General features: G+C 50.2%; 1 protein-coding gene across 1 annotated transcript in view; it reads left to right on the forward strand.

Moving 5' to 3' along the window:
- Nucleotides 1-15,386, forward strand: part of LOC113426467 (kelch-like protein 6) — a 90,233-nt gene that overhangs the window by 60,010 nt on the left and 14,837 nt on the right. The gene's annotated exons all lie outside the window — the stretch shown is intronic.

A 15,386-nucleotide genomic window follows, 5' to 3' on the forward strand; every position in this document is an offset into this window, starting at 1 on the left:
TCTAGGGCAAAGTGGGACAAAATACCCTCGCCAAATTGCGACTGTGGGGCCGAAAAGCAAACTACCCAACATTATAGTGTCAGAGGCTGGACTGGAGACTTTGCTGATTTCCTGGCTAGGACAAACGAAGCAGAAAATTGTATCTGGAATCTAGACGTGTGTTTATGCTATTTAGACTTCCTACTTCATGTTTTGTCTCTTTACCCTTTTGACTGAAATGTGGTGTGAATGTTCCATCTGTGTCCTTACTTGTTTTCTTATGGACTGAAGTATCTAGAGGCCGCTCTGTATTTGCTGATCTCTTAGCAGGATGCGATCCAGGAAGCCGAAGAGTCAGGCAAGCAATCAAAGTGATCCGGATCCAGATCCTCAGAAGGGAGCCCTTGTGACCAAGCCCCCCCGATTCTCACTTCAAAGGGGGCCAGTGAGGGTCAGCCTTGCCTCCCGGCCTTGGAAGGCATAGCAAAGGCAGTGCTGCCCTGAGTAAGGGGACCCAGAGAGGAGCCCTCGGAGCAGACCTCACTTTCCGAAAACAGCTGCCTTCATTGTGGAACAATGCAGAGCCGGCCGTGGCCTTCATCCTCCAGGAGGCCAATACTGAGATCCTAAATCAAAAGACAGCATTCTACCCTTTGGCTGCCTGGGTGACAGGAATCCATTCATTTAAAATATGCATTTATTTGGCTGAATTATTTGCCCAAAAGTGTTACTTTTTGGCATAAATCAGGGTCTCCAACCTTGGCAATTTTAGGACCTGTGGACTTCAACTCCCAGAATGCCCTAGCTGTGCTGGCTGGGGAATTCTGGGAGTTGAAGTCCACAAGTCTAAACGTTGGACACTCACGCCTTTATTATTTCAATAGATTACGCAAGGCTGCAAACATACTTCTTTGTCCTCCTATTTTCCCTACAGCAACCCCATCTCTGTGAGGGAAATGGGCAGTGGGCAGTTCTTCAATATGTCAAATAAATAAACCCTGTGAAGTGGGTTGGACTGAGAGAGGAGGACTGGCCCAAAGTCACCAGCTGGCTTTAATGCCTGAGGCAGGACTACAACTCTCTGATTTCTAGCTGGTGCCTTCACCCCGGGACCAAAACCTCAGTTTGTGTACCTGCAGTGAAGAACGAACCCTCTTTCCAGTCGTCTCCTCCCAGCAACGCAGAAAAGCAGGGAGAAGATCAAACCAAAGTCCACAATTGTGAAGAGGTCTGGAAAGACCACCCCGGAGACTTGGAACTAATCAAAGCAGTGGGATCTGTTTTCTGTCTTGTCCCTAATTGTGGGGAGGAGCAGATATTTAATCCCCATAGACCAGAAAAGTGCAGCTCCTGACAGATTCCCTTCTGCTCTGGGGTGTCTCAGGTCACCCCACCAGAAGGCAGGACAAGAAGCAACGGGTGGAAACTAATCAAGGCGAGAAGCAACCTAGAACTAAGGAGAAACTTCCTGACAGTGAGATCAACCAACCAGGGGAACCTCCAGAAGTTGTGGGTGCTCCATCACTGGAGGTTTCCAAGAAGAGACTGGGCAGCCACCTGTTTGAAAGGGTATAGGATCTCCTGCTTCAGCAGGAGACCTCAAAGGTCCCTTCCAGCTCTATTCTATTCTGAAATATTCTGAGACTTGAAGGACTTTTTAAAAGCAGGCGCAGAGGCCTTTTCAAACCAGAGCCAACCGCTTGCAAAGCCTATTTGTCTGCTAACTGCCCTTCCCACCCTGGCTGGTAGCAGCCAGCAGGTCAAACTCCCCTTATCAGCCTGCCTTGTTTGATTAGTCAGCCATAACCAACACTTTTTCACAAGCTCGGATAAACGCAAGAGCTGAGCATGCCCACAGCCACCAAGCGTACACCCAGCAGTTAAGATCTTGCCACTGGCTGGAAGTATAATCAGATAAGTATAACCTTACCAGGGAAAAAAACACCAACATGGAATGAGCCAGAAGACTGACAAAACATGTTTGTATCAAGAGCCAGAGGGGTGTGTGTGTGTGTGTGTGTGTGTGTGTGTGTGTGTGTGTGTGTGTAGGAAGTTGGAACTCCACCTAGCCTATCAGAATGGGGAAAGCATTAAGGCAAAGTCAAGAGACATGGTGCATGGAAAAAACCTCACAAATTCCAACGCCACCCCTGCAGTGTTTAGCAAAGGGTTTTCTTTGCTCTCCAAACTTGGCAACTTTTAAGACTTGTGGACTTCAATTCCCAGAATTCCCCAGCCAATGGATGCGGATGTTGGCTGGGGAATTCTGGGAGCTGAAGTCCTTCAAGTTGCCAAGTTTGGAGAGCCCCGCTCTGCAGGAGCCGGGTAGGACTACATGGATGTTGGGAGCAGAAAGGGGAGAGCTTGACTGACCTTCCGCACACGCTCCCCTAACGCAGAAGCCCTGCAACATTCAAGAGACCCCCCACCCACCCTTTTATCTCTCAGGAGACCTGGTTCTGGCCCAAATGCCCATCCTGCTGACCCGGCCTCAATTAAGCCGACTGATCTTCCTCCAAACTGCTCTCTCCTCTCCGCTCAGGAGCAGAAACCGCACGTGGAGCTGACCGTGTTTGAGCTGCACTTTGGAACATGGATTCTGCCCAGAGCCAGAGCACGCCGGGTCCTCCAGGCAACATGAAAGGGTCTCTCGAAGCAATAAAGAGCCAGGAGCCTCTCTGAATGGAAATTCCATCTGGGGCCTCTCAGGGGCCGTGCCCTATGTGCTCTGCTGTCCTGCAAGGGGAGGGGAGGGGAGGGGAGAAGGCCAGGGAAGATTCAGCCCTTGCTAGGCAGGAAACAAACCTGCAAATTAAATATAAATAGCTGGGGCACAGAACCATCATTATCTTGCAAAGCCATTTTTACCTCACCAGCTCTGCAAAGCAGTCCTAGCATGAAATTGAAGGGCTTAGGGTTTGCGGACTGCCTTGTTTTCTTTGGCTAAATCCCGGGCGGGGGGGGTTGCAGTTTTCCTGGGGAACCAGAGCCAGCCTCGCCCTGCCCTCTGCCCTCACGCACCCAGGCACGGCCTCTTTCCCTCTCTTGGGTCTCCCGCCCCTAGCGTAACACCTGCCCAGGTTTCTCACTTCCTCCTAATCCTCTCCTCGGAACTCACCCTACCTCCACTATTTCCCAACTATAGCCAAGCCTACACATGCACACCGACACACAAACACACAAAGGCATTCTTCCACACTCACTTCCTGTGACTTCAACTTTAGTCTGCAATCTTTTTGGAGGAGAGAGCCATTGTCTTAGGATCTGTAAGCTAAGGGCTTGCTGAGCCTAATCCCCATTATACTCCAGTTTGGAGGTTCCACTATGAAGGCATTCCAGCTGTTTCAAAAGCTTATTATCTTCCAGAGAGATTTCTTCAGCTTCAAAAAAAAAAAAAAGGCTGATTTTCAGAAACAAATTGGATTATTATGACAGGATCTTTAAGCTGCCGAGGAGTTATCTGTAATTGCTTTATAAGCTGCTTCGCTGTGGAAGATCAGGTGATTCTTTTAAAAAGGAAATTCAGAACTCCAGAAACACATCACCGTTCAGTCAGTACAAATCATTCTAAATCTTAATGATAAGCAGGATTTTTAAGACAGCAGCATGAAAGCCCCACCCGCCCAGATGGCACAAAACATAAGCATAATAAGTTGATTTAGATATCAAACCAAGTCGGAAACAAAACAAACGGGGGGGGGGAGGGGGTAGTGAAATGTGCAAGCCACACCACTACTCAACTTTAGTCAGTCCTCCACTAATAGCTAACAACGAATAGGAGCTAATAGCCACATGGTGGCCTGGGAAACGTGTATTGGTCAGGTGGCTTCCTGAACTGGGGGGGAGGAGGAGGAGGGAAGAAGCAGGATCCGGCCTTTCCTCCTCTTGGCCAGCTTCTTGGTTCCTTACCTCTACAGCCCCCTCCTCCCATTTCCCCGTCCCCATCTTGCGCTGGTGATCTGCTGGTGAGAGTCTCGGTAGCCGCAGATCCAGGCCGGGCGCTTGGAAGTGGGGCTGCCCGCCCCCCCTTTCATCCCCCTGGCAGTCCTCGCTAAAAGGCCGGCCCTTCCCGATGCCCTCCCTGGGTCCCCAAAGGCAGAGGGCAAGGGGACGGTGCTGGCACCCTGTCCAAGGAAGCCGGGATTACGTTTCAACTCGGGGTTCCTGCCCTTCTGGTCCCTCCCATTTTTAGAACTCCACTTTTACGAGCCACTTTAAGAGGCCCCCAAAGAGAAACCCCTGATGAGAAGCGGGGCTGTTTCCAGAGGGTCTTTTGCCTCCAGAATATTGAGGGGGCGAACCCTACAGCCGGCAGAGCTTGGCTGACGTGACACCTACACCGAGAGAAGGGCGTGCCCGCTGCCTCCTGTGCCCCCAGCGCCCAAGGAAAGCCATGCTGTGCCTTCCAGGGGGCGGAAGTGGGAGGGGGGGGGGGAAAGAACCCAGGGCAAAGGGAAAGAGACCCACTTCTGGAGGCACCTCCCCCTACCAGGCTGCGTGGGGGAAGGGGAGCAACAGGGGGGGGGCAGGCACCCCTTCACTCACCTCTTGCATCGCTGTCCTTCCTGCAAAGCCAACTCCCTGGGGGCTGGGAGGGGGGCAGAAGGGGCAAAGTCTCCCCCTCCTGAAGAGAAATTCTCGGCTCCCAGTCAGCTGGCTTGGCTGAGCAACAGAGCCTCAACCCAGGCAGGGAGGGACATTCCTTCCCTTCCTTGCAACCCCAAAGCCCGGCCCACAGCGGCCAGGGGAAAGGGGAAGAGTGCCCCCGGTGGCCGTGGAGTGCAGGCACAGGCAAAGAGGAGGAGAGCCACAGGTCGGTCGCCTGCTCTTCTGACCTTGGTGAACAGAGGGGGGGGGGGGGGTTCCACGCAAGCCCTTCAGGCTGAATTTGTCCACACAGAAAACGCCTGGAACCCAGGTGCCTTTTGGGGTATCGGGGTGGGGGGTTGGAGTTCTCTACACATGCTCGAAGTGTTCCTGTTCCTTGTGACAGAAGCCTTTCCGTTTCCCCACCCGCTGTGATTTGCAAGGGAAAAGCCACCCCCGCTTCCTGCAAACCGATCGCCCCCAACTCCTCTGCTTCCCACCACCCCAAGGAAACAGACACACAGAGGCATATATGGAGACAGTTTTAAAGTCGTCCCCCCCACACACACACAAAGAAGCACGCCAAGCAGACTCCTCCTCGCCTCTGACGTCGAGTCGGATGGAACCGGACCCTCTGGACCCTGCTTCCCCCGGAGTCTCGGTTTCCCTTGGCCCGTTTCCACTCCGGCGGCGGCACAAAGAGCATTCAGCCGCCTTGGAGGCGGCCCGGGAGGGAGCGGTGCCGGGTTCCCGGACTCAAGGATAGCAGGGGGGAAATTCCCCAGGCAGAGTTCAGAACGGGGGAGCCTCATCGGTCAAGCGAAAGCGTCTCCTTTCATCTGGACTTCCAGAAATGTGGATCTCTCTTTCACCCAGAGTATAACCCAACCCGCAATCCAAGTTTCAGAATGGTCTCAGTTTCTGTTTTGGAGCAAGATGACAGGAGATTCCTGAAATATGACTAAAGAGAATAAGGAAGTGTAATGGCAAAAAATCAGTCCTTTTAAAAATTAAACCGCCTTTCTCTCTTTAATTTGGATCCTGCGAACAATAGAAGACAATGCATTATCATACGTGGAATTGTCTTTAGCAAAATACATTTTTAATATTGAATCTTATTTTGGCAGCCTTTTCAGAATAGACACAATTCAATGGATTCCAGGCTTAAAGGAATAAGGAGAACTGTGCCAGTGCCTGATGGGGGTGAGGTGGGCAGGCGGTCTGCCTATTTCTTCCACCCAATTCTCTTGTGCCAGCAGATGGTCAACCCCGCAAAAGAGTTTTGAAATGCTGCCCCTTCCCAAGGATGCCCCCTCCCTCCTAAAAGTGTGCAGTCTATCAGCCACTGGAGAGTTTTGGTAGGACGTCCCTGGGATCCCGCAGAAGAGAAAAGGGTTAAAAAGGCCCAGGGAGATTTCAGCCGTCAGCCAATGAGGCAGCAGCGTTTGAAACCAGAACAGCCAATGGGCAGCATCTGATGGTTACCCGTCAAAGACCAGAGGGGGGAAGGACGGACTGAAGGTGGAGAGAGAGGCAGCAAAGTGGGCAGAGAAGCTGGATCTCGCAAGGGGGCCCTTCCAAATGCCCAGGGGCTGCCTGGGCATCCCAGAAGGAAGGAATTCTGATTTAGCCATTCCAGAATTAAAGAAGTTTCCTGGGTGAGAAGCAAAATGCCTCCAAGTCCGGTTGCCTTTTGAAAAAGCACCTTTGGGACAACCATGGCCTGGAGGATGGAGAGTCTCAGAGACATTCAGCCTAAAATAGGCCACCCAGAGGGCAGGGGACAAGTTGCTGAGAGGCCCATGCCAATTTATCCCCTCCTTCAGCCCTCTGGCACCTGGAGAACTTCGCCCTCGAGGGCAGACCGGTCTTCTACATGTTGCCAATCACTTCTGCCATGACTTGACCCCAGGACTCCAACTGCCAGAGAGAACTGGAAATGCAGGGCGAGGGGTCTTGTGCAAATCTACGCTCTTTCAATGATGAGGTGAGATTCAATATACTGGGCTGTGATTCATCTTATTCACTGCAGTCTCAAAATGGCTAAATTAGTTCTCCAACTCCAACTCCAACTTCTTCTTCTTCTTCTTCTTCTTCTTTCTTCCTCTTCCTTCTTCTTCTTCTTCTTCTTCTTCTTCCTCTTCTTCTTCCTCTTCCTCTTCTTCTTCTTCTCCTTCTCCCTCCTCTTCCTCCTCCTCCTCCTCTTCTTCTCCTCCCCGCCCCCAAAGATTAATGTACTTTCTAGCAATTTCCCTGCCTACTTTTGCTGTACAATCATTGCTTCTAAGGGCCGACCCAACCAGAGCCAGTCAAACTCAATGGTTGTCAAGACGGACATATCTGCATAGCAAGTTTGATTCTAACATAAAAATAATACGGAGTCAAGGAAATAGCTCCGAACTCAAGATGTGGGTTTTCACAGGTTGCACCGCAAATAGGCAGACATTGTTGCTGTGTATCCATCTTTGAGTCCCCTTTTCCATGCTGGCTGAGGAATTCTGGGAGATGAAGTCCACAAACCTGAACGTTGCCGGGTTGGGGGACCCTTCCTCTATTAGATGAAGCAAGGGAAAACAGTGCGTGTTTCAAAAACTTTCCCTGGGGCGTCAATGAGCAGAGAGCGAAGCTTGGCGGACCTTCCTAACCAACTTCACTCCTTATCACAAAGATACACTTGAGAGCCACACCTGCTCCGCGTATGAAGGATCCCAACCACCGCAGCCCCTTCTGGACGCTGGTCTCCCTCCACCACGAAGGGGTTACCTGGCTCCCCTCACTCACACCTCATGGGGGCCAGGCCTGGGGACAGCTACATGCTTCTAGAAGTGAGCAGCGGCCAAATCCCTTGGGCTGCTTTCCTCCAAGCCCCAAGCTCAACCCGCCTTCACCTTCCTGCTCATCTGACGCAGAAAGCCAGCTCCACTAAAGCGGCTGGAGGTCCCGAAGAATGAAGAGGCTCCGACCCCTCAGAAGCCATAGGTTTCTGTTACAGAAAGTTACAGAAAGAGTAACCGAGAAGGCACTTCGGAGAAGGCGCAAACAGCACAAAGCCGAGACCCAGTGCACACTCAGGCCCTTCTCACCTCCAGGGCCAGGCACCCCCCCCCTCTGGCTTCAAAGGCCAAAATGGGCCATCAGCAAACCTTTCCCCACCCCAGCCCAGCTGCAAGCAAGCAGCCGCTCTGGGAGATGCGAGCAGGCCTGGTTAATGTGGCTGCAGGCAGTGCCTGGAGAAGCCTGGCCCTGGGGGGGGAGGCAGGCATGCCAGGAATGCAGCGGGCTCCAAGACAGCCTCTCTCGTTTCCCCCAGTTGGGGGCATGAAAGGCCCAGGACACACCGGCTGGCTGGAGCGAGTAACACTCCTCTGATGCTTCCAGTACAGTTCACTGCTTCACCTCGCAGAGCTTGTGCCTGTAGCTCAGAGTTGCTCTTCCTCAGCCTCAGGGTCTCAATTCAAGAAATGGAACCAAAACTTCCGACAGAAAAGAACAGTTAAAGCGCTCGCCTCTGTATCGCACCCCAGGCTGTGAGTGGCATTCAGCCCGTGCCACAGCAGCAGAACCACACCCCTCCCCCGGTGGTGGTGAAGCAGACCTAAGACCAGTGGCCCACTTGGTCCAGCTCAGCCTCAACTGACCGCCATCATCAGCTGAGGTTTCAGGCAGCGGCCTCCCAAAGGTGGATCCCGACAACCATCCTTCTCTGCCCCCGAAGAGGACGCCGCAGTCTCCGCCAAAGCTGCTTTGGTCAAGATCCGACACGGGAGGTCCTCAGAAATCGCCTGGTGCCCCCTTAAGCCCAAATGAAAACAGGGACCCTTCAATGCAGCATGCAGGCGCCTCAGCTGCGGTCCCCCTTGGAAAGTTCTGAAGCCCCCGGGGGTCCCCCGCAGACCCTTCCTGCCCCTCAGAAGCGGCAGCCAGGTGGGGCCTTTCAGCCGGGCATCCCCCTTCCCCAATTTTTCTGCAACCCTCCCAGCAGAGCAATCCTGTCACAGGGCTGGTGGCAGCAGCAACAGTGCTTTGCCAAATAATTACTCTGGTGGTAATTAAACTGCAAGCTAACTGAGCAAGACCCTTAATTACTTCTTTACATCATTACTTCAATTACAGAGTATTCTCTCCCTAAACACATATGTGGGACGATGCGGTGGGCGGAAGGGAAGCAAACTGGGACAGTCACCGCCTTGCTGCTAATTTTCATTAGCAGGGAGCAGAGCCATGACTTAAAATGGTTCAAGCGGGCTTTACCTCGTCCCAGGAGAAGCTCCCGCTGTTGGTGAACTTTCTGCTCAGCAGCCGTGGCACGAGGCCAGCTCCAACGGGCACCTGCACCTGGGAAGGGCCAGTTTGCTAGTCGTTCCCTGGTAAAGCGGGGGCAGAGAGGCTGAAGGCCCACCTGGCTCATCCTCCCTTCTCCCAAGGACGCAGCTTCCCTTAAGCACTTCATGGATTATTCACAACAGAGTTGGGGAAGGATGGCTCTTTTGTGACCTGCGGACTTCAGCTCCCAGAATTCCTGAGCCAAAACATTCCCTCCTTCCGGGCAGAGCAGAGACCCAAAAGGCCACTTTGGCGTGGACCTGCCAATGTGTCTGACATGTGGGCAAACATAATCTAACATGCCACCCATCGCCTGAATGGTATAACCAGGAGGCACCTGAGACGTCAGTCACACATCAGCTTACATTTAAACGTGATTGGGAACTAGGATTCCTTACCAGAGCCCCCCCCCCCTCTCTTTTTTTTTAACAAAAAAGTTCTTTTTTGGAACTGGTGTTTCACAGAGGAAGCTCAGCATTTTAAATGCAAGAAAAATTCTAGCGGCATTATTCCAAGCCTGCAGCATTTAGAACAAAATACCTTTTTCTTATGCTAGAGGCTTAGTTCCAATATATATCACTACAGTTACATAGGAGTAGATACAGCAGGGAATTTTATACCTTCTTCCATGCTCTACAAATGCTCAAATTTAGAACAGCAAAAAGAAAAAAAAGACTCTCCATTCAGGCTTAAAATACCTTGTTTCTCTTTCTCCCACTCAGCTTGTCTTCTGAAATCTATCATGGGGATTTTTCCTCAATAAACTAAGCTCTCTTCTCTTATTCCACTTCTATGAGTAATACCAGAATGTATGAGAACAAGAGGAATGAGTTAGAGGCGCCCCCCGCGCGCGGGGGGGGGGGGGGGGGGGGGGGGGGGGCCGCCGGGGGGGGGGGGGGGGGGGGGGGGGGGGGGGGGGTTTGGGGGGGGGGGTTGGGGGGGGTTTTGGGGGGGGGGGGGGGGGTTCCAGCATGGGGGGCGGGGCGGGCAGGGGGGGGGGGGGGGGGGGGGGGGGGGGGGGGGGGGGGGGGGGGGGGGTCACAGGCAGAAAAAAATCCCCTCGCTAGAACATCTCCAGATGGATTAGATCGCCATTCCTGTAATCTTTTAGCCAGCAGTCTGGGGATGAGCAGAGCTGAAGTTAAATCTACCTCCATTTCTGTTCCATTAAATGCTCCTTCTTGGATCAGATCCTTAATATGATCCCTTTTTAATGATCGCTGTAGTCAAATCTGTTCAACCCAGAATGCCAATCACTGCAGCCAACTTATTACTGTCATATGTGTGGAAATAACATACAGTGTTATCTCAAAACACACCCAAGTGCAAAAATTGTCCTGTCCCCTCCAATTTAATAAAAATAAAGCTGATGGCAATCTACAATTTCTGCCATTTGCGTCTTTATGTACAACTGTATACTCTTTTTAAAGCCTACAATCAGAGCCTTAAATTTTTGATTTAGGTAATTTTACTATTATAAAATAAACAGAAGTGGGGGATTTATTTAAACAGAATAGAGCTGTGTTTCACAACCTTGGCAGTTTGAAAAGGTGCAGACTTCAACTATGCTGGCTGGGGAATTCTGGGAGTTGAAGTCTACACATCTCCACACTGCCAGTGGTTGAGGAACACTGGAATAGAAAACTAAGAATTACCAGAATAGAATTTTTTTTGGTATTAATATTCAACTTTATTTAGGGCCCAGATAGCTGCATGCACCTAAGCAGGCTTACCCCCTTTTCATTTACTGAAAGAGCCTCCCTATCACCCTCCGCCATCCAGAGAGGATGGCTCTGACTGCCTTACATAATCAGGTTCTTCCCGGGATTTGGAATAAGGCAGCAAGAAAGCTCCTGCTTGCCATCTTCTGGCTGGCCCTAAATGGGGAAGGGACTTGGTTATTAGGATAAAGAGCAAGGATCCGTTCCTAGAAGGTTTGTAAAAACAATTTCCAGTCTTTGTAGAGAAATGCAGAACAAAGGCATTTAGAAAATACTTTAGCGGAAAAAATGTTTTCTAATCCAAGACAAAACTTAAGGTAGTATTTGACATACCCCATATAGGTAGGTCTGTCTTGCCATTGAATTATGCTCCAGGGTGGTTTTCAAATCCTCATCCATGAATTCAAGCCTCAAAGAACATATTTAGGCAACTAGCAGGTTTGTTCTGCTATCAGAACTTGAGCATTTTTTAGGGCACAGCGTGGATTAATTAATATTTTCATTAGCAAAAGCAAAGTATATCCTTGTTGACTTTCAGAACGTCCTGCATTGACTTTTTCATCCTGTCAAGTTGGGACCCTTCCCCACCAGGCTCCCTAAATCTTCTGAACCCCAAGATTTCTGAAAAAGTCTCCTTTGAAACAAGTTTGACCACTGGGCCAAGTGTTCTAACTTTTGTAAAAAAATGAAGCAATATGTTTCTAACTTTTAACAGGAAAGAACTCTCCGTTCTGAGAGAAATAAACAAAGCGCCAAGTGAGTGTTCTTCCCTATATAAATGCAGTAAGCACAAGCTGGCAACAGTACCTCCTATCTCCTCTCGAAACTTTCCAAATATAGTAACTGTTTAATCTTCTGCTTCTCTCAGCTTTCTTTTCCTTGTTTTCTTGAAGAGAGATCCTGGTTTCTTTTGAAGTGATTCCAAGTTTGCAATGGGATTCAACATGAATCATCTCATCAAAATAAGGCCAACAACCAGAGACCAGTTTGTAGCTAGACTGCTCATTTTTTGAAACATTTTGAAGGGCTTCTGAAGCTATCAGTATGATTGATTATCCTGGGACTGCAAACCTCTGCATTCAAGGTGTTTCTGTCGACATGTTCAAGGGATAAACCAGACGACGAAAGAGCTGAGAAACAATAACCTTCTAACAAGACAAAACTTGTCTTTATACCGATCTTTATAAACAAATGTTTGACTCACTGTGTGTGTGTGTGTGTGTGTGTGTGTATGTGTGTATATATATATATATATATATATGTATGTATGTATGTATGTATATGTGTGTGTATGTATGTGTGTATGTGTGTGTGTGTGTGTATACACACACACACACACACACACACACACATATATATATATAAATAAATAAATAAATAAAAGAAATAAAATGGCATTGGCCTTTTGGAGCATAAAATTCAGAACAATTTCTCAACCAAGCATTGGTGTAAGACCAAGATATCCTGAAATTCCTTATTAGCAAATATGGAAGTTGCAACTCATAATCTCAAGCAGACAAATGACCCTTAACTATGAAAGTGAGCCTACGCTAATATACCACACCAATATATGGAGCCTACACCAATGTACGGTAAGCAGTAGAGCGTGTCCTATTTACAGGTGCCAAAATCTTACTCTGGACTCATCCTGAAACAAATCACCTCCACCATTCATGTTCTAAATCTAATCTTTTTCTTCCAAGACTTTTTCCTGCCAAAGTATTCTCAAATTACATTTATAAAGAGTCACAAAATCTAGAAGCATTTAAATATAAAGTATAGCTTTCCACAAAATATTGTAAAATAGGCTTTTAAACATCCAGACATGTCTTTTTCTGGAATAAAATCTTTTATGCAAGACAACATACAGTACCAGCTAGCTACATTCCATAAACCACTTTAGGTTCTTTTGGACACAGAGGCTTTTAAAGTGTAGAAGTTAAGCTTATCCAGCCCTTAAATTTCTCTGATCTACCGACAGGCAGGATTATCTGGCAGGCATTAATAGTGCTATTTTCTTTACAATCAGAAAACAGAGTTTGCAGTTTATAAATATGATGGAGAGATTCATTTCAAACCTGTGAGCCAAAAGTAAATTTTTGAAAGAGGCTTACAGACTAATGATCTTGTCAGTATGCTTAGGACAGAGAGAAGCTAAACTGGTCAAAGGGGTGGGGTGGGGGGGGGCATTTTGTAAAAGCAGGCTTAGCTCACCTAGGAACAGCCCCCTCCGCAAATAAAAGGGATTGGACTAAGCCCCTTATCCACCTGTGAAAATAGGAATACAGAATAACAGAGTTGGAAGGGACCTTGGAGGTCTTCTAGTCCAACCCCCTGCTCAAGCAGGAGCCCAGACAAATGGCTGTCCAGTCTCTTCTTAAAAGCCTCCGGTGTTGGATCACCCATAACTTCTGCAGGCAAGCCGTTAATTGTTCTGTCAGGAAATTTCTCCTTAATCCCAGGTTGCTTCTTGTTCTGCTTTCGGATGCTTTGGAAAATAAGTTGACACACCCCTCCCCCTTTCTTTGGGGCAGCCCCTCAAATATTGGAAGACTGCTCTCATGTCACCCCTAGTCCTTCTCTTCATCAGACTGGACATACCCAATTCCTGCAACTGTAATTATTTAAATTTAAATAATGTAAATTTATATTGTATGCCATCTTACTCCCAGTAACTCTGGGCAGTTTACAAACTGTTAATTTGTTATAAAAAAATAAGGGAACAAAAAAAAAAGAAAAAGAAAATGGCAGAAATGTCACAAGAAAGTGGAAACTTTGGGGGTTTTAACCAACCGCCTTTGCTCAAGGCCTAGAGAGCAATTAAAGCAAAACCCGCCTGAGGCTCTCGGCTGAGAAAAGCTGGCTCCACAGGAATCCACCTGAGAAAAAAGGCGCAACCACCTGCTCTGATCTCCTCCAGACATGCCACACCTGGTTAAAGACAATATAGAGGTAGTCCTTGACATACGACCACAACTGAGCCCAAAATTTCTGCTGCTAAGTGAATTTTGCCCCATTTTATGACCTTCCTTTCCAAACGGTTAAGTGAATCTGTTCTCCTCCATCAAGTTTGCTTGTCAGAAGTTTGCAAAAGGGGATCACCTGACCCTGAGACGCCACAACCGTCGTAAGTATGGGTCAGTGACCAAGTGTCTGAATTTTGATTAAGGGACCATGAATGGAGGCTGTGAAAGACGGTCACAAGTCACTTTTGTCAGGGCCGTTGTAACTTACAACGGTCATTAAACGAATGGCTGTACGCTGAGGGCCACCTGTACCACAAAGCAGCTTCTCCCACAGCCCCAAATTCTCCCAAACTCCCTTGAGGCTTCACCCCCAAAGCCCCACCAAGGATAATAACGCAGGCGAGACTTCCCGGGCGGTTTGCACCGCTGGGGCATCTCTACGTGGTCCCCCATCCACCCCCTGATCTTCGACGCAGGCCAAAGGCGAGGGGGCCGGCGAAAGAGGCCCTCCGCCCTCCCAAAGGGGCTCCCGCTTCGGCCCAGACTCGGGGAGGCCCCTCAGGCCAGGGGCTGCCCCACAGAAGGACCCCCGGCCACTACCCGCTGCGCTCGCTCACCCGTCTGCTAGCCCGCCTCCCCCTCGGTGGTGGCGCCGCCGGTCGGTCTTTAACAGCTTCTGCCGCCGCCGCCACCGCGCAGGCCGGTCCCGGTGCGGTTCACGAGCAGCAGCAGGACGAGGACTACGACGACGCCATTTTGGGAGCCGGCCAAGCCGTGGCCAGGCCACATCCGGGGACAAGCGCCTCCCCGTCGCCTGGCGACAGAGTGCCCCGCCCCGCCAGGAAACCGGAAAGAGGAGGGTTCGCTCCCGATTAGGCAATGCCGGGCCGGAGCGGTCTAGCACTCACCTGCTATTGGCCGAAAGGAAGGGGGGAGGGACAGGAGAGGGCGAATGGCTGGGCGGCGTGCATTGATGGACGGGAGGCGTTCCCGCGTGCCTCCTAGATTGGCCTGGGCTGGGCGTGGAGGGGCGGCGCTTCGGGGCGTTTTCGCCTCTTTGCCGCGGTCGCGGCTGCTGGGGGATTCTGGGAGTTGAAGTCCGCAAGTCTTAAAGTGGCCAAATGTAGAGAGCCCAGAGCTGTAGGCTAGGAGGGTCTTCCCTCTGCCCAGGGAGGTCTTGTGGAGACCCCTGAGGGGAGGCTCAATCACTTGGCCGGCAGCCGTTGCTGAGCCAAGCCGACCTTGAGCTGCTGCTCCTCACCCTCTGTGCAGCCCGAACCCGCAGAACATCGTGGGTACAAAGAACAAAGGAGCCTCACCTGGCAATTCCTGGAAGTAAAGCAGGATTTCATGCCCAGCTCACCCAGTCTGCTGGGCAGCAATGGAGAAAGTTTAGCCTGGCTCCTTCCCGCTCTTCCCGGCCTCCGGATCTCCACGTGGTCTCCCATCCGATCACCAAGTAGAAAATTACCACCACCTCTAGCTTCAGGATTCCTCCCTGCTTGCACCCTTTGGAAGAACCCTCGGAACAGGCCATGCAGGGAGCAGCCCCCCTTCTCCCGCAGGGGAAAAGTTTTCCCAGTTCCCTCCCCACGTAATTCTGCCCTTCTTCCCCCTCACTGCAAGCCAAGAACGTTTGCAAGGTTTCGCAAGAAATGCCCCTTTGTGTATTTCACTGAGGTTGTTCCCTGCGTGAGCCTGCCCTGCTCCTTCCCCCAATAACCCATTTCCATTAAGAAGCATCATTTTCTAAATTGCAAATTTCATCCTACGTTAATCCGGGCAGATATTTATAAAAATAACCGTCTAA

This window comes from Notechis scutatus, chromosome 8 (assembly GCF_049901735.1).
Source record: "Notechis scutatus isolate UNSWTSFEM ecotype Mainland chromosome 8, rNotScu1.2, whole genome shotgun sequence".
Taxonomy (NCBI): Eukaryota; Metazoa; Chordata; class Lepidosauria; order Squamata; family Elapidae; genus Notechis; species Notechis scutatus.